The following is a 17,173-nucleotide window of genomic DNA, read 5'->3' as shown; positions in this document are numbered from 1 at the left end:
CCAATAAAAACACACTCTCTCTCTCTCTCACTCACACACACACACACACACACACTTGTGTATGTAAGCAAGCATTCATGTGAATGCACAAATTTAATGGTTAAAAAGTCACCTGACTTCTGACTGACAGATAATCTGCTCTGAAGTATCCTGCTAATAACTTCGTAAACGTAATTGATACACATTTTTAGGAGCATATATGTGTAATTAGCCACTCGCAAGCAAATTCAGATCATTAGTTGCCTTCTAAATTGATACATCATCATCGTCATCATCATCAGCTGGATAAAACTTCCCCTGGACTCGAATAAATGTGTATTTTTTCCAGCCAGAGCTATTATAGCCGCAGGGTTAAACAGGCCTGCGGTGGTCTACATTTACATGTAATTAGCGGCGCTGTTAAGAGTTCGCTAATGTCAGACATCATCAGCATCTGTATTTCTCTCGGCAGGTTTGTGACACTTGGAAGCGCGGGACGGTGCCAGTTTGCCAGAGGCATATTTTGAGTGTGTCAGCTATCAGAAACGGTGAGTTTATTAGAGAAAGTCTCAGTGGTTCATTTATGCGTAAATATGATGAAAGTTTGTTTAGAAATAAAGCAATCACACTGTTAAATTTTTTTTTTTTTTTATTGTAAGTGAAACATCAGAGCACATTTTACAAGTAAATGCTATTTTGTTCTTTTCTACTTCAAAATGTCACGTTTAATTCAAAGTTACACCGTGTCTACACCGGACACAAGTGGCACGGTGCGACAAAATACAGTAGAACCCATTATAATCAGTGATGCTGTCCACACTGGATGCAACACGACAAGTCTCAGACAGTGAACTGATGCCTCGTACGTACGAGACACACATTTCAAATGATTAGCAATGGTTGTTTTGGCACATCCAGTGTAGACAAACTCAAGCCTGGTTTATACTCTCCGCATCTGCGCAAAGGTGTGCACGACATAAACAACGTCATCGTGGAATGGGTGGCCATGTGTTTTGAGTGCACAAGGCCCCTTTTCACGCCACAGTGTGCATGACATTTTTTGTAAGTTTGATCCACTTCCAAATCTGTCCGAAATGGCAAACGTGATTTTTGGTAAAAACTCCGGACCATATGCTGATTATAAACATTACATTGGACCAAACACAACCCCTTACCCCAGCTCTATGTGAAGTTCAAACTCCATCAGAAAAACAATGAATACAATGTTTGCATAATTATTCCAAGGCTTTTTAAGTGAAGTACTTTTTATGTGTATTGAATAAAAAATAAAATTCTAATTCATTTATATAGCATTTAACACTGTTTGTAACACATTGTTTGTGATTGATGCAAAATAAACCCGAAAGCTGAAGATTTTTTTTAACCAGTTTGTAAATAAAGAAATTGATTCTTCAACTCATTCATGACATGAGATGTCAAGTATTGAGTCTTTTACCGAAAAATTGCGTCGTCTTTGCTGATTTCCGATGGCTTTAGAGGACAATTACTCCTCGCTGCACCCTGTTGTTTGAAAGAACAACATCAAATGCGACAAGTATAAAGACACCTCATCCGTTTGTGGAGTTCAGCGGAGGCTCGCGATGTAAAGACAGGCGAAGTATAAATTAGGCTCCAAGTTGTTGCGGCGTTGCGCGACAATTGTTGCGTCCAGTGTAGACATCGGTGTAGAGGTGTGAAATTTACTAGCATTTTCTGAGTGAAAATAGTTTCTTTGTCAGTTTTTTCAATACGGCCTTTTTAAGGTGATTTTACCTCAGGTAAAGTATATTGTTAAACAACGCACAATGTAGCATTTTTTTATAAAATGTTGGGACTAACAATATGATAAACTTTTCAAATGTTTAATAAATAAGTACATAATTTAAATAATAATTATCCAAACAAAAATTTTTACTTTTTATGTATGTTTTTTTTACTATGGTTGCGTAGCCTTACTGTTAGCTGGTTAGAGTAAGCCAAGCTGAAATCGCGCAAACTATTGTTGACTGTGATGAAAATGAAATTTAACTTGATTTATATGGACAATTTGTGATTACTTTAGCTAGCAGGCTACAACAACAAACGTTTATATTTTTGCGCAAAACGTGCTTGCCAACATAATACTAGGGTGCTTTTGGTTGCTGGGGTGTTTTACGTGGTTGCTAGTTATGACCCAAGTCCAAAGTCTTTGGATAAGGCTCAGGAATGTCTATCTATTAATTTTTTGTCATTTCAGTGTCCGCCAAAACGAAAATCGTTTAGCGCAAACTGTCTGGAACGAGATAAACAAGTTTGTTAAACCTCATAAATATAAGCACTAGTGATGTTAGTCTTAGCAAGCAAGGCTAATAAAGATTTATTAGCTAACTCCACCAATGTTTACAAACCTAACGGGGACAAATGTGAAGACTACATCTTTAAAACCATTCAAAAAGCAATGTTAGCTGGGTAAACGTTCGTAGATCTCTGTCCCCAGTCTCTGATAGCATCTCTGGCTGAGAACATATATGAAAAAACCAAGGCATTTGCAGTGATGAGCAGGGCTTGTGTGAATTGAAATGCTCTGAAAGCACCACAGGAGATGAAAACACACTTTGCGCGCCTTGATATGTCATTACCTGCCACAGCTGATATAATGACGCCGTCTTCTAAACGTGCAATTTTCACAATATTATTCCTTGTCAGACTACCAAGGCATACAAGTGACGAACGGAAAGAAAAGGCCTCTGTGTGCAATTGTAGAAGTGGCAGTGGCCTCAGAGGGCATGCTGTGTGTAATCATGCACAAATAGAGACGCAGGCGGTAAGCGCACTGACACAACACACACTCCTCACACCCGCGCGCTGCTGTACGAGTGAGTCTGTCAGTAATCTGACTCCTGTTGTCAGACGAATCGTCCTTCGTTTTCCCTGGTGTCAGACATCTTTGACTGTTTATCTCTGGTTCTGTCCGTCTGAACAGTTTTTCTTCTTTTAGTATCACATTAGCTGTGTTCCACAGCTTTGCATTTTAAAGCAATCCCTTAATGCACTGCAACGAGCTGAGGAAATACATTCAATACGGCTGACTAACTGAAGATAACTTATTGTAAATTGTGCACAGATTTAATGAGTATTTCTGTGTGCTGTGTATTTTTAATGCTTAGAAAACCTAAATTTATGTCGACATTCAGCACCATTGCGCTTTGGTGTCCCGTGTTCGAAGAAGACCTTTCCCGCCCCCCTCTCTCTCTCCCACTTCACTTCTTGTCATGTCTGATCTGTCCTGTCACAATAAAGGCAAAAATGCCAAATAATCCTTAGAAAATAGAGATTTATTGCTTTATCTTAGCAAAATGTTGACGGCAAACCTACTTGAAATATTGCAGTGGACTAACTAGATAGAGTTATTTATTTGTAATTTTGTTAATTATTTGTAAGTTTCTGTGCTATGTTTAGCAATTCAGTAACAATTTTTCTGTTTAACTGCATCTTCCTCTAATTATCAGCCATTTAAAAAGTATTAGCTTTTAGAGTAGCTGTGTATTCTGATGAAATATTTATTTACAGGCTCAAAACTGCCCAAAATTGGCCACCCGTAAGCAAAGCTGTAACCTATTTCAAATTGTATACTTCTATGGTGCCTTTGAGATGATTGCTGCAAACGGGATGCAACATAACAGAGCTAATGTGTTAGCAAAACACAAATCCTCACACTTACCTGCCCCCCGCCGTGACAAACTCACTGCCAACATGATATCGCACCTCAGCGGTGGCGGAAATGTGCGTTGCATTTCCATTTGTGTGTGTGCGTAGTGTTTGGAGGTGATTTCTTGCGTACAGTATCTCTCATTTGGATCCTGTTCTCAAACTGCAGTACAGTTGAAAAACATTTCCTGATTTTAATCAATCTACATGTTTTTTAATGACCGGTGTCTCAAAGCACCACAGCGACTTTTAAAATCTGCTGCCAAAACAGTCATTACGGCATTAACGGTGAATCAATACAGCGCAGGCCGGAGTCCAGAAGTCTTGAATCGATTCCAGCCGCTCCTTGTGGACCTCGGAGAACTTTAGGCCTGTAATATTAGAAACTTTATTAACTGAGAATGAAATGCGGGGTGAATTTCACTCGGTATAGCTGACAATTTAATAAAAATAGAAATATAGAGTTACATTGGCAATTCATAAGGGTGCTAGGAAATATAAAATGATCAAATGAATGCCTTCAGTGAAAGAGCTCTTACCTGGAAGTATATTCTTACAGTAATATTTACCATAAGGCCCCATTTTTTGCCTTATTCCTGGTAAACAATGCAATACTTTAAGATGAAATTCATGTACCAATGTATTTTAAGGTACTTCCAAGAATACCAGGCTAAATGTAATTAAAAGACACATAATACCATGGTAGTTTTGGAACGTTATTGTTAGTTTTATCAGATAATTGTGTTATTCTTTTGTTTGTTTATCTATTTTTTAATTGTTTAATTGTTTTTTAAGAGCTTTTCATGGAAAAAATATTTATTTATTTATTTAAATTATTTGGTGTAGTGTTTAATATGATTTAAAAACAAATTTTAAATATATATATATTTTAATAATTAGAGGAAGAAAAAGAAAAAATTTTATTATTGATGAAAAATCATTTTTGGTCATAAAATAAATGTCAATAAATGTTTCAATAATAATAATAAATATATAAATTATAATTAATTAAATTAATTCATCTTATTATTAGAAGTAGTATTTAGTAGTAGTAGTAGTATTAATGACAAACTCTTGAAAAATAGCTTTTGTTTGTTTGTTTCATTCAACAACAACAATAATAATAATAATAATAACAGACACTTAAAAATATACCACAGTTTTCAGAGAGAATTGAGAAGTGCAGGTTGTGAATGTTAGACAAGGTCATACCAACAGAAGTCATTTACATAAGAAAATTGTTAGCAAAAACATGCTGTTTAAATTCTAAGAGTGGGAAATGGTTATGTGAAACATGACATTTTTGGTGCAAGAAACCTTGACTAAATTCAAAAGTGGACTTAAATGGTGTGGAATATTGTCCTTTAAATGCATCCGCGTGACCCCTTAAGGTCACAAGACATAAAGGGGGAGGGGGAGGGGGTTTGTTAAAACTAAAGACGGTCGCTGTGACCTCAAAACGAGACAGAACGATCTCGAGAGAGAGAGACAGAGGCTTGCAGTATGTTTGCACGACACACAGAAAAGTGTAGAGCAATAATTAGTCCTGACAGTGATGGATGCGACAGCTCGACGCTCATGGGGTTTGTGCAAAGGCAAACACGTATAAGCACAATGCTTGACACATTTGGTTATTCTAGTCCTAAAAGATGTCAGGCACACAGATTTGTAATCCAAATATATATAAAATGTGTAATTCTTCTTCCATCTGGTGTTTTTTTTTCTTCATTTGAGTGTCCTAAAATGTGCTGGTGATCATGAATATCGATCACTTTGCTCCAAGATCTGCCTTACTTACTGACTTTAATAAAATCAGAGCATTTTTCCTTTCAGTTTGCTTTGTTTTCTGAATAAATGCCACACGCTGCTGCAGATTAAATGAACACAGGGAAATTTACGTTTCTCTGGTGTGTCTAGCAGCCGTAAGTGTACGTGCAAGAGTGTTCAGGTCTGCGTTTCGGTGATAAGCCGTATTTTCTATATGAAATAGCTGCCGGCTACATTGAGTGCTGGTTTATAAGCATCCTTTGAAATGCTACTCAGTTCTGAGGGGAACTAAATTCTGACCGTAATTCACCTCGTATTATGGAAATTCATTCGCTGAGTCACATGAGCACGTAGCATTTTGTTATCCAGTACTTGACGATGGCGTATGAAAATGAAACGCTAAAGTGTTTGTTCTGTAGCTGCACAACTGAATATCATTGCATTGTACCTTACATGTGCAATGACAATGAAGCTGAATCTATAATCTAAAAAAGAGAGATAATTTACCATGTTATACGCAGCTAAAATGGTTTTAACATGCAATAAAGAACATTTTAGACTGTAAAAATGTCCAATTTCCATGTTTAATCCAGAGTTACTTACCATTTGCTTGTAATTATTTTTGTAATTACTTGCAATTTATGAGTTCAAGTAAATCCTACATAATTTTTTATGTCCACTGTACGACTCAAAAGTGAACGTTTCTCTATGCACTTTTTCAATGAGCATAACAAAATGCTAAATAGTTTGCGTTTATTGAACTGTAAACTAAGGCAGAAATCAAATGCGTATTACAGCCTATTAGCTGTAGCTTCAGAAGCTAAATCTCATAATATTATATTTTTGTGGTATAGAAACCAGAGTTGTGTTGATTTAACCATGATTTTACAAATATTACCAACTTGGTGTAAAATGTAGCTACAAAATGTAGCTGAACTAGCATGAAGTAGCTGTAGCTTCAGTGGCTATGTTTCTAAATATCATATTTCTCTTTTATAGAAACCATATTTAGGTTGATCTAACCATGATTTTATATTTTTAAGAAAACATAATTGTAAAGTGTTACCTACTACTTTATGTAAAATGTAGTTAAACTAGCATAAATTAGCTGTAGCCTAAGAAGCTAAATCTTCAAATATCATATTTTTGTTTTACAGAAACCAGAGTTGTGTTGATTTTACCATGATTTTTTGATGTGAAACATTACGATGTTACCAACTACTTTATGTTGTAGCTGAACTTGTAGCTTCAGAAGCAAGAAACCATAAATACATTTTAAAAAAATTGCTACAGATATCACAGAAATACTAAGGTTACTATTGTAACTTTTCATAATTCTAACCTACATTGTTTTATGTTTTTAATAAAGCCATTTCTTCTTCATATATTGGGTATTTTTTATCAACCCAGATGTTGATAAAAGAAACATTTCTTTTAAAAAGATGTTAAGAAACATTTTTGCAGTTATATAGGCCTACTGTTTAGCATTCATTAGATTAGCATTCATGTACACTTTGTACTAAACTAAAATGGTTAAAGACTAACTTCTATTGATTTTAGGTTTGAGAGGAATGGATATACGCTAATAAAGGATGTTAAAATCTGTTAGCGTTCATTTGTCCGTTAAATAGCACTTGTGACAGTATCTGTACCTGTAAGATTAAAGCATTGTGTCTCGGTTAGCCTCAGGCAGGGCTTTGCTTTGGCGTGTTTGTTTTGTGCAGATCTGAAATGGGATTAGCTTCATTTCATCCAACATTAAAACCTCCACCACCCAAACCTTCAAATTGAGCAGCACAGAAACCGGAAAAGCTGGTCACGGATCAGGCCACATCGTCAAACACTTAGTCACACGCTAGTGATTTCAACCTAGCATGAGGAGATATCAATGCCAAAGAACTCATTAATTTCTCTGCGTCCTTTATATGAGGTAAACTGGTTTCTATTGTGTGTGTAGAATGAGTAATTTGATAGCTATGACATACGACGAGCCTTACTTCAATATTCGAGGGAGATTTACATTCAGAGATATGTTAGCCATCAGATAATTTCCATTTGACTCCATCAACTCACGGACTGCCGCACAAACCCCTGCTGTCATAACGGCTGTTGTACATCACAATATATCGCCGCGCTCAACAAGACTCCTACGTAGCGTTAATGAAACTCATTTAAATGAGTCATTTATCAGGGCAGAAACACAGCTGTTCGCCTCTCCGAGCTTCGAAATCTTCATTGGAGATCTAAATTAAAAAAAGCTCGTATTATTTCTGGAACGGACAGTTGGGGGTTGTTGAGAGCTGTCTTTAAAACTAGCCTTTTTATTATACGCGCAGAAAGAAATAGGCTGTTTAATCCTGTGGCGTGAAAGCTAAGCATATGCAAACAAATTATAGCTCTTGTCTTGAAAGCTGATTGGTCAGTTTTATCCTTTGGAAATATACACAACATAGTAACCGCTAAATGTGAAATACCTGTTTACTAGCACTAGCTTACTAACTAGTAGCACAAGGTAGAATGGCACATACTGATATTTTTTATTTTTATAAATTATTGTTTTACTGTAAATGTGTACAAATAAAGTATGCTAATTTAAAACAATATAAACAATAATATATATATATATATATACATATATATATATATATATATATAATATATATATATATATATATATATATATATATATATATATATATTAGTTATTCAATACAATTATTAAAAAACTATATTGTTATAAAATGTATATTAATAATTATAATATAATTGTTCGATATGACGAAAATAAATATAATTATCATTATTGTTTTTTATACATTTACATATATTCTGTTATTATTAATAATTATTAAATAATATAATTACAGTATTATATCAGTCATATTTTTTATAAATATTAATATAGTACAAAAACAATTATATTTAAATATATAAATATCATGTTTGTGTGTGTGTTTTGTCCCATAAAATGATAGTTACTGAATACAATTATTGAATGAACTATATATATATATAATGTAGTTTATATTTGTATATAATTATTGTTTCTATTTTTAATAACTTGTATAATATTAATAATACAAATTTGTTTCAATTATACATTTATTTATATATTTTATTTATGTTTAATTATATTAGTATTGCCATTTTTAAAGCTTGCATATTATTTTTAACTTTACTAATAATATTTCTAATATAACTATAGTATTGTATTAGTACTAATAATTATAAATATGAATATTATAAAATACAATTCTATTTAAAAACAATTCTGTTTAAATAGTATGCTTTGTTTGTGTGTGTGTGTGTGTGTGTGTGTTTAATTATTGAATAAAGTAAATAAAATACTTTTTTAATTTAAATCTATTTATATCACATACAAATATTTATTAAATAATATTAAACAATACATAAACTTAATAAAATATACTTTTTTCATATGATATAAAAAATAAAAATATTAAATTGTGTATTGTGTTATAGTGTTGATTCAGTGAAGTATAGTAAAATATACTGTATATGCACAAATTCCTTTCTTATGTATCTATTTAAGACTTAAATGCCAGTCACACACAATCTCTTCCTTTGTTCATGTCTGTAGCTCCAGTGTTTCGGGGATGGCATCAGCTCGGGGTGGGTGAGGCTCTCTGGACGGATGGACCTGCGGGTTTGATCTGCCTGGATCAGCCACATACTGTTTGACAGGTGTGTGTGTGTGTGTGCGTTTCTCTGTAAGCATGACCTAAAACCCTCACTATCCCTGCTTATGTGTGTTTGTGCTGTTCAGTTTATGTGTGTTTTTAACCTTGAAGGTCAGGCTCAGGTGCAAGCATGTTAATGATGTGTTCATGCCCTGAAGATCAGCTCTCACTTGTTTTTGATCTTTTGATCTCTGCTTAGGCTTTTGGGTCAAAGAACACACACACACACACAAAAACAAATGTGTGCAAATAGATATAAAGCCCTGCACGTTTGCAGACACAATAAAATAAATAACAACAGACATCAGACAAAACAAAAACAAAGGCTTTCAGCTTTTCAGATTCCTCTTCAAAGTGTCTTTTTCAACATTCGTCATAAACACTCTTTGTTCTTGGCTTCATTTTAGTTTAATAGCTGATTAATGCAAACTAACCCGTGTAATGTGTTTTATGATAATTATGATATTATTACCATATTATCGATGTACTATGCTAATTATATGAGTAGTAAGATTAGTAAGTATTAAGATTCCTTTAAATAAATAAATGTTTTCATTTAATATTTGTTTATTTATTTATTTATTTGCCATATATACATGATAGTTAATGTGGTATATTGATGGTATCAGAAGGTAATATTATTGTAGTTAGATCATGGTACTGTATATTTCCAAAAACAACATTGTATAGTTTGATAAAATGTGACGTTACATGTCAAATTTATGAATGACTACATTTAATGACTGATAACATGGTAAATTGCTAATGTGATGTGAATCCAACAAAAACATGGTATTTTTTTATGGTACATGTCCCAATTATTATTATTATTATTATTAAAAAAAAATGTATTTCTAAAAGCTTAAAAGGCTTATCAATGAAATATGTAATTGTTATATAATTAAACTTTAATTTATTAATTTATAATTAATTGTAAATATGTATTATATAAAACATGCTTTTCCAACTTTTTTTAACTATATATATATATATTTTTTTTTTTTTTTTTTTTTTTTTTTTTTTTTTTAGGGGCACAAATGTAATTGGACCAATAAATATAATCATAAATACAATGTAATTTGTAAGATTTTGTTGAGAATCTTTCGCAGGCGATGACTGACTTTAGTCTGTAACTCACTTCATCAGAGACTGGGGTTCCTCCTCTGTGATTTTTTTTCCGTGCCTTTACTGCAGCTGACTTCAGTTGTTTGTTTGTGGGTCTTTAGTTGTGTCTTCAGCGAGTGAGATGCTGCTCAATCAGTGTTCCTGTGGCTCAGTGGTAGAGCATTGCATTTTCAGCGTAAAGGTTGTGAGTTAAATTCCCAGGGAAGACACATAATGGTAAAAAAAAAAATGTATAGCATGAATGCACTGTAAGTTGCTTTAGATAAAAGCATCTGCTAAATGCATAAATGAAACAAATGAAATCAGGCTGAGATCAGGAGATTGACTTGGCCTTCCACTTTTTTCCACTGGAAGCCAGAAAAACTGAAGGAATAGCCCACGCCTGTCCATGAAACAGCTCAATTGAGTCAGTTGTCCAATTACTTCAAGTCCCCTGAAAAGGGGGGGAGGTACATATTAAAGAGCTGTACTTCCTAAACCTTTCCTCCAATTTTGATGAGAATACCCTCAAATTAAAGATCTGCTCACTACTGTAACCAGAATACTATGGTACCCTTGAAACTACTTTGGCATGTACCATGTAAAAAACAGTTTCATCAAAGTACATCAATTTCAGTACACTGGGTTTTGATCAAAGTACCATGGTATTAGCATCAGATACGGTCACTGTAACAAGGTGCCGCCAGCAGTTGTCCATTGTGGAGATGGTTACTTCAACCTCTCTTGGTTTTGAAAGGGCAACTTTTGTGTTGTTTTGTGTTGACAGCGCAGTTTTTCTTGAGGTTAGCTGTTGGGACGGCTTTGATGCAGGAAGGGTGGGCTGTCGCTGGGAGTTTGGAGGGTGTTCAGTGAGTTATTTCTATAGACAGGACAGTGAGGAGAGTGCTTGAGGAGCGCACACACACACACACACACACACACACACACACACACACACATACAGACATGTCGAGTGCTGCAGGGACTGATGCCCCCAGACACTCCACATGGACACAGTAAAGAAGAGGTCGTGGCTATATTCGGCAAGGTCATGGAAGAGCCTGGAGGTATGTTTCATACTTGTGTGATTTTCCAAACAAGCCCTATTTGGAGTCATATGGAGAAATAATGGCATGGTAATGAAGAGAGGAGCCGATGTCAGGAGAAGACGAGGAAGGTGATGAGGAAGGTGTTGGGGTTTAAGGACATCCTCCATCCAGTTTCACCCGTTCAGCTCTGACAGCTTCAGTGTTGGGGAAGATATTTATAACAACAACAACAACAACAACTCAAAAACACGAGAAAATCTGATAATGATTATTCAAATTTATTATAATTGATAAAAAAAAAAAAGTAAAAAAAAAGTTAAATGATATAATTATTTTTTTAAATTAATTTATTAATATTTTTAATAATTTTTATATATATATATATATATATATATATATATATATATATATATACAGTATATAGTGATGTAATTATATAAATAAATATGTAATGACTAAATAATTATATAAATTCATACAACATACATAGAATAGAGTTTACATTTTTTAATCATACTGAGAAATTATAATCATGATATAGCATAATAGTAATATGTATAAATAATTATAATATGTAATAATTAATTGATATAATACATTATTTAATAAGCATGTAGTATATTCATAAAAGACATTTTATAACGCCATATTTTTATTTATTTTGTTATATTTTATATTTGATGTATATCATTGTCAAATTGTATACTGTATACTAACGATTTAATTGAATCAACAATCATTAATATAATAACATTATTTATATACTGCATGTTTATTATAATATATGCATAAAGTTTTACATATGTGGTATAATAATGTTTTATTTATATTGCTACAGCATGTTGCTTGCTGTGTTTATATTGTTAGTATAAAGCGGTTGCTACTATTGTTTTATGATTACATTTGATTATTTATTAAAATATATTATTTAAAATAATGGCTTTCTATTCAAATTTATTTTAAAATGTAATTTATTCCTGTGATGTAAAGCTGGATTTTTAAATATTTCTATTTTTCTATTATATAAAAAAAATATATATTATGGTTATAGTTTATTAGTTGTATTTAAAGCAACTGTATCATATTAAATCCTCTTTGTTTCCATACTGAGTAGTTTTAATAAATGAAAGAGATATTCATACTCATACTGATACCTTAAAAAAGCATAAATGTAGTAAAGTTGATTATTTTATCAGTATTGTTATCATTATTATAAGTCATATAATCATAATGAGTACATTTATAGCAGGTTCAAAGTCGCTTCCCCGGCATTCAAAGCATTTTCTCATTCTCTCTCTCTCTCTCTCTCACACACACACACACACACACACAGTCTCCCCCTCTCTCTCTCTCTCTCTCTCTCTCTCTCTCTCTTTCAGTCAGCGCTCATCATCATCATCATCATCATCAGACTGTTTGGTTCAGGTCATCTGTCCTTGACCCCTCTCTGCTTTGTGCTCTCTCTCTTCTTTCTGGAAGTTTCTGTGATTTGCCTCGGCGTGCGGTTCATCGAATCCCTCAGAGGGTCTTTCACCTGTCTCCTAACAGCTCCCAGAATGCAACGCTGTGCAGGACGACACACGCCTGGCAATTAGTGGAAAGGAAACTGGAGTGCTCTTCTGAGAGCTGAAATAATTGGATGTTAGAGCGAGTATCTGTGGACGACTCCAAACCCAATGACTTGATTTTCTTTTCTCCTAGCAATTACTGAAATGAAGTCATTTTGCCGTTATTGGGCTGGTTACCTTTACGCCCCTGTGTTTTATTACACACTTATTTGGAAACAAACTGCAGCTGAAGGTCAATTGCTTATGGTTTACATTGAATGTCTTCGCTAAGATAAAGTTTTTTTTTTCTTTCTTTTTTTCCTTTGCTTTAACGCCATTTGCATGCTCTCCTTTTGTCAATCTGTCAATATATGGAAACACACCTGTTTCGTTTGTACACCGAACAAAACTCAGCGACACCTGTGCAAACAAAATCTACCTGATCCATATGTTTCTTTTTTCCCTCTGTCTTTTTAGGCTCATGGAAATGCAAACAGACAAGAGTAAGAGTCAGAGGATGTGAAAAACTAACTTTTGCCGTGATGTAAACACTAGATCAGTGAGTACAAACTCTATACACACACACACACACACACATTATGTTTGTCTGTGTATGTGCTTTAATTCAGTGTCAAGTCAAATCACCTTTATTTATATGTGTTTAATATATTTAATAATCAGTAATAAAATATGAACTAATATGAATACTAAATAATTATTAGGTTCATTATCACAAACATATTTTAATAACCAATATGTGGTTTAATTTAATAGATTAAATATATGTAATAATAATTAATATATTACATAAGATTATATTTACTCTATAATTATGTTTAAAACATTTAAAAAATATATATTATTTTAATATTTAATAAAATAAATTAAATAGAGCCTTGTGCATCCAAATTAATTGTAGCTGCATAATCACAAAAATACTGTAATTAACAATATAAAATATATAATTATGGTAATATAATTACATAAATTCATTATAATAATTATATATAATTACTATAATATATGTATTGTTTATATTTTTCATTATTTTTAATTAATAATTATTAACACTTATAGTATTTTTTATTCATATTCTTTTTATTTACATTGATTTAAAAAAGGTCACTGTATTTGTTTTCTTTTAATATTTTATTATATTTTTATGTTTTTTCAATTAGTAATGATAATTAATATAGCAAATATATGACCTTGTATAAGCTAGAAAAATTTATTCTGCACAATATTTATCTACACAAATATTTTAAATACATTTAATGTATTTAATATTTACATTTAGATTTTTTCAAGTATTATTAACCAACAATGCAAATTCAATTTAATGCCATTCAAGTTTCTTTGTACAGCACTTTTCACGATACAAATTGTTGCAAAGCAGCGTTACAGAATATGACAATTTTTAGTACAAAATATATTAAAAGTACCATTACATTGTTAAATATTGTAGGTGGTTTGGATAAAATGACACTATAAACTAGAGAAATATAAATCCCACACACCACACAAGTTTGCATCACTGCAAGAATATTTTCAATATTATAATTAAAAAAAATATATATAATTAATTAAGTTTGGTTGGTGTTTGGAAACGTTTCACATGACGTACGAGTGTGTGTGTGTGTGAGAAAGTGTCAGACCATAAAGTGTTTGCAAAACTTTAATCTGAATTTGACCTTGCAGATCCCTGCTCTGAATCCATCTGTTTATCAGCACTTGTTGATGGAGGGCAGCAGATTCCGGATTTAGAAGAAAACCTTTATCGAGTCCCACTGCCCTTGAAACGGATGACATCGATTGGGCTCCAGAAGAGTCCCGACCCCTCCTGTCCTGGAGGACGATCAATGGACCCTCGGGCCGCTCCTGGAACATCAGCAGAGGATTAAACAATCTCCCAGCACAACACAATTAACTCCACTACACCTCGCGTCAATACCTAAGAGCAAACTACACACACCACAGAGAAAACACTTCCAATTTTGTATATCGCATGGCAATATTAAAGCAATAGTACACCAAAAAAAATGACAATTTGCTGGAAATCTGCTCACTATCAGGTCATCCCAGATGCAGTTGAGTTTGTTTCTCCATCAGAACAGATTTGGAGAAATTTAGCATTAAATCATTTGCTCACCAATGGATCCATTGAAGTGAATGGGTGCCGTCAGTATCTGAATGTTTAAACATTCAGATGTCACCCCGCCCACCCACACTTTCTAATCGTTAGCGTTCATATTTAACTGTAGTTTAATTACTTAATTGTGATTAAATTACGTAACTCCGCTACATGTAACTAGTTCCTCAAAACACGGAGTATAACGTAAAAATAGTATCGATTTATTTAACATACTGTTGCATCTGTCGTTTTACAAGATTGAGAACAGCAAAAAAAATGTTTATGTGTGTGAGTTGGTCGTGATCTGTGGTGTGTGTGTGTGTGTGTGTGTGTGTAAACAAAGGTAAAATTGAGAAAAATAAAAGCGCTTTTATACAGATCAGACAGAGAAACCTCTTTGTTTTGGGTCCGGATCAAACGGGAGCTCTTGAAAGACGTGCAGACAGTGTTTTATTAAACAGGGCTCCGGAGCAGCATTGCTTCTCTCCAAAGCGCTATTCTCTCCTAATAGAGAACTGAAAGCCACCGCGACCTCTAAGTTAACCTCCGTTGAGACATAGCGCTCCACAGATGCTCCTAGAAAAGATATCTGACCTTGTAGTTCACCTCTTTGCAGATTTACAGGACATCGACTGTGTGTGTGCGGTCACCTATAACCTCTGGTTGGCGAGATGTTTGTCTGTGAATGTTGACAGCTTTTGCTATTCTTATAGGGTTTGCTTAAAGACAAAGAAACAGTATTGAGTGTTACCCGTAGAAAATAGTAAATTCTCACTGCTTAACTGCGGTTTTTGGTTTCTGCAATGGTTTAGCATCCATGCCATGCAACTACACTAAATGCATCTCTAGCGTATAACACCCTTGAGGTTTGAATCAGGCTTTTTAAATGAGTGTAGCTGCACTGTCTGCTCATTTATGCCCTTTAATCTGCGTCCTCTGGGTGTTAGTATGTGCACTGCTGTGAGCCTACTAAGTGAGCAGGGTTATTGTGGATAACTAAAACTAGAACTATAAAATGTTGCTTGAAACACTATTACAACTTATTTTATTTCAGCTAGATTTTTCCCAAGGCAACATTTCTTCTTTTCATTTAGTTTCGAAGGAAAAGTTCACCCAAAAACATACCCTATAAATGAGTTTATTTCATATTCGGAACTGATTTGGAGAAATTTAGCATTAAATCACTTGCTCACCAATGGATCCATTGAAGTGAATGGGTGCCGTCAGAAAGAGAGTCCGAACAGCTGATAAAAACATCAGTGTTATCCAAACCACCATCGATTAACATCTTGTGAAGTGAAAAGCTACATGTTTGCAAGAAACAAATCCATCATAAAGATGTTTTTAACTTGAAATTGTTGCTTTGGGCTAAAATATGAGTCTTCTGTCCATAATATTGCTTTCTTCAGTGAAAATTGAATGTTGTCTGAATCAGGGGAGAACTATGCACAGATCAAGCTCTGTTTTAGAAGTGAAAACAAAACCATTATAAACAACGTTGGTAGATTTTTTTCTTACAAACACACAGCTCTTCTAACAGATGGACTGGAGTTATATGAATTACTAATGGATTATTGTTTTTATCATCTGTTTGGACTTTCATTCTGACAGCACCCATTCACTGCAGAGGATCCATTGCTGAGAAAGTGATGCAATGCGTGTTCTGATGAAGAAACAAACTCATCTATCTCTTACATGGCCCGAGGGTGAATACATTTTCAGCAAAAACTGTAAGAGAATATCAATTAATTATACTAAAACAACTCATTTCATAGTATTCACTTAGTTTCTGAGATCTGATCGGTCAGGAAATGTCATTTTTTTTAGGTGGGGCTTGATGAAGGGAGCGCCACTAATCTAAATGTCTGTGTTTGCGTCATTAGTATCAATGGAGCTGTACAGAGTGACTCTCTCGCGCTCTAGGCACATGTACAGCATGATAACACCGACCAGATCCATTTGTCAGATCAACTTCCCTGCAATTAGACGAGCTCGTGGCCCAGCCATATCAAATCAAATCACGCTGACGAATCTACTCTCTCTTCTGTCCCTCTGGCTCGTCTCTCTCTCTCTCTCTCTCTCTCTCTCTCTCTCTCTCTCTCTCTCTCTCTCTGTAGTCGAGTTCTGACATGATGGCAGTTCTCAGACAGATCCATTAACTGCTTGGCTTTGTCGTGTTGAAGGATTCAGTCAACATCGGATGTGATG

General features: G+C 33.9%; 1 long non-coding RNA gene across 1 annotated transcript; it reads left to right on the top strand.

Annotated features, from left to right (window-relative positions):
* The first annotated feature begins 449 nt into the window (after positions 1 to 449).
* Positions 450 to 16,109, top strand: LOC113040696 (uncharacterized). Its single transcript, XR_003275286.1, has 4 exons — positions 450 to 527; positions 9,035 to 9,138; positions 13,312 to 13,393; positions 14,533 to 16,109. It is a non-coding gene; the product is annotated as an uncharacterized LOC113040696 (long non-coding RNA).
* The last annotated feature ends 1,064 nt before the right edge of the window (positions 16,110 to 17,173 follow it).

Source organism: Carassius auratus, chromosome 22, assembly GCF_003368295.1.
Source record: "Carassius auratus strain Wakin chromosome 22, ASM336829v1, whole genome shotgun sequence".
In the NCBI taxonomy this organism is placed as follows: domain Eukaryota; kingdom Metazoa; phylum Chordata; class Actinopteri; order Cypriniformes; family Cyprinidae; genus Carassius; species Carassius auratus.
This window is presented reverse-complemented; position numbering and strand designations above follow the sequence as displayed.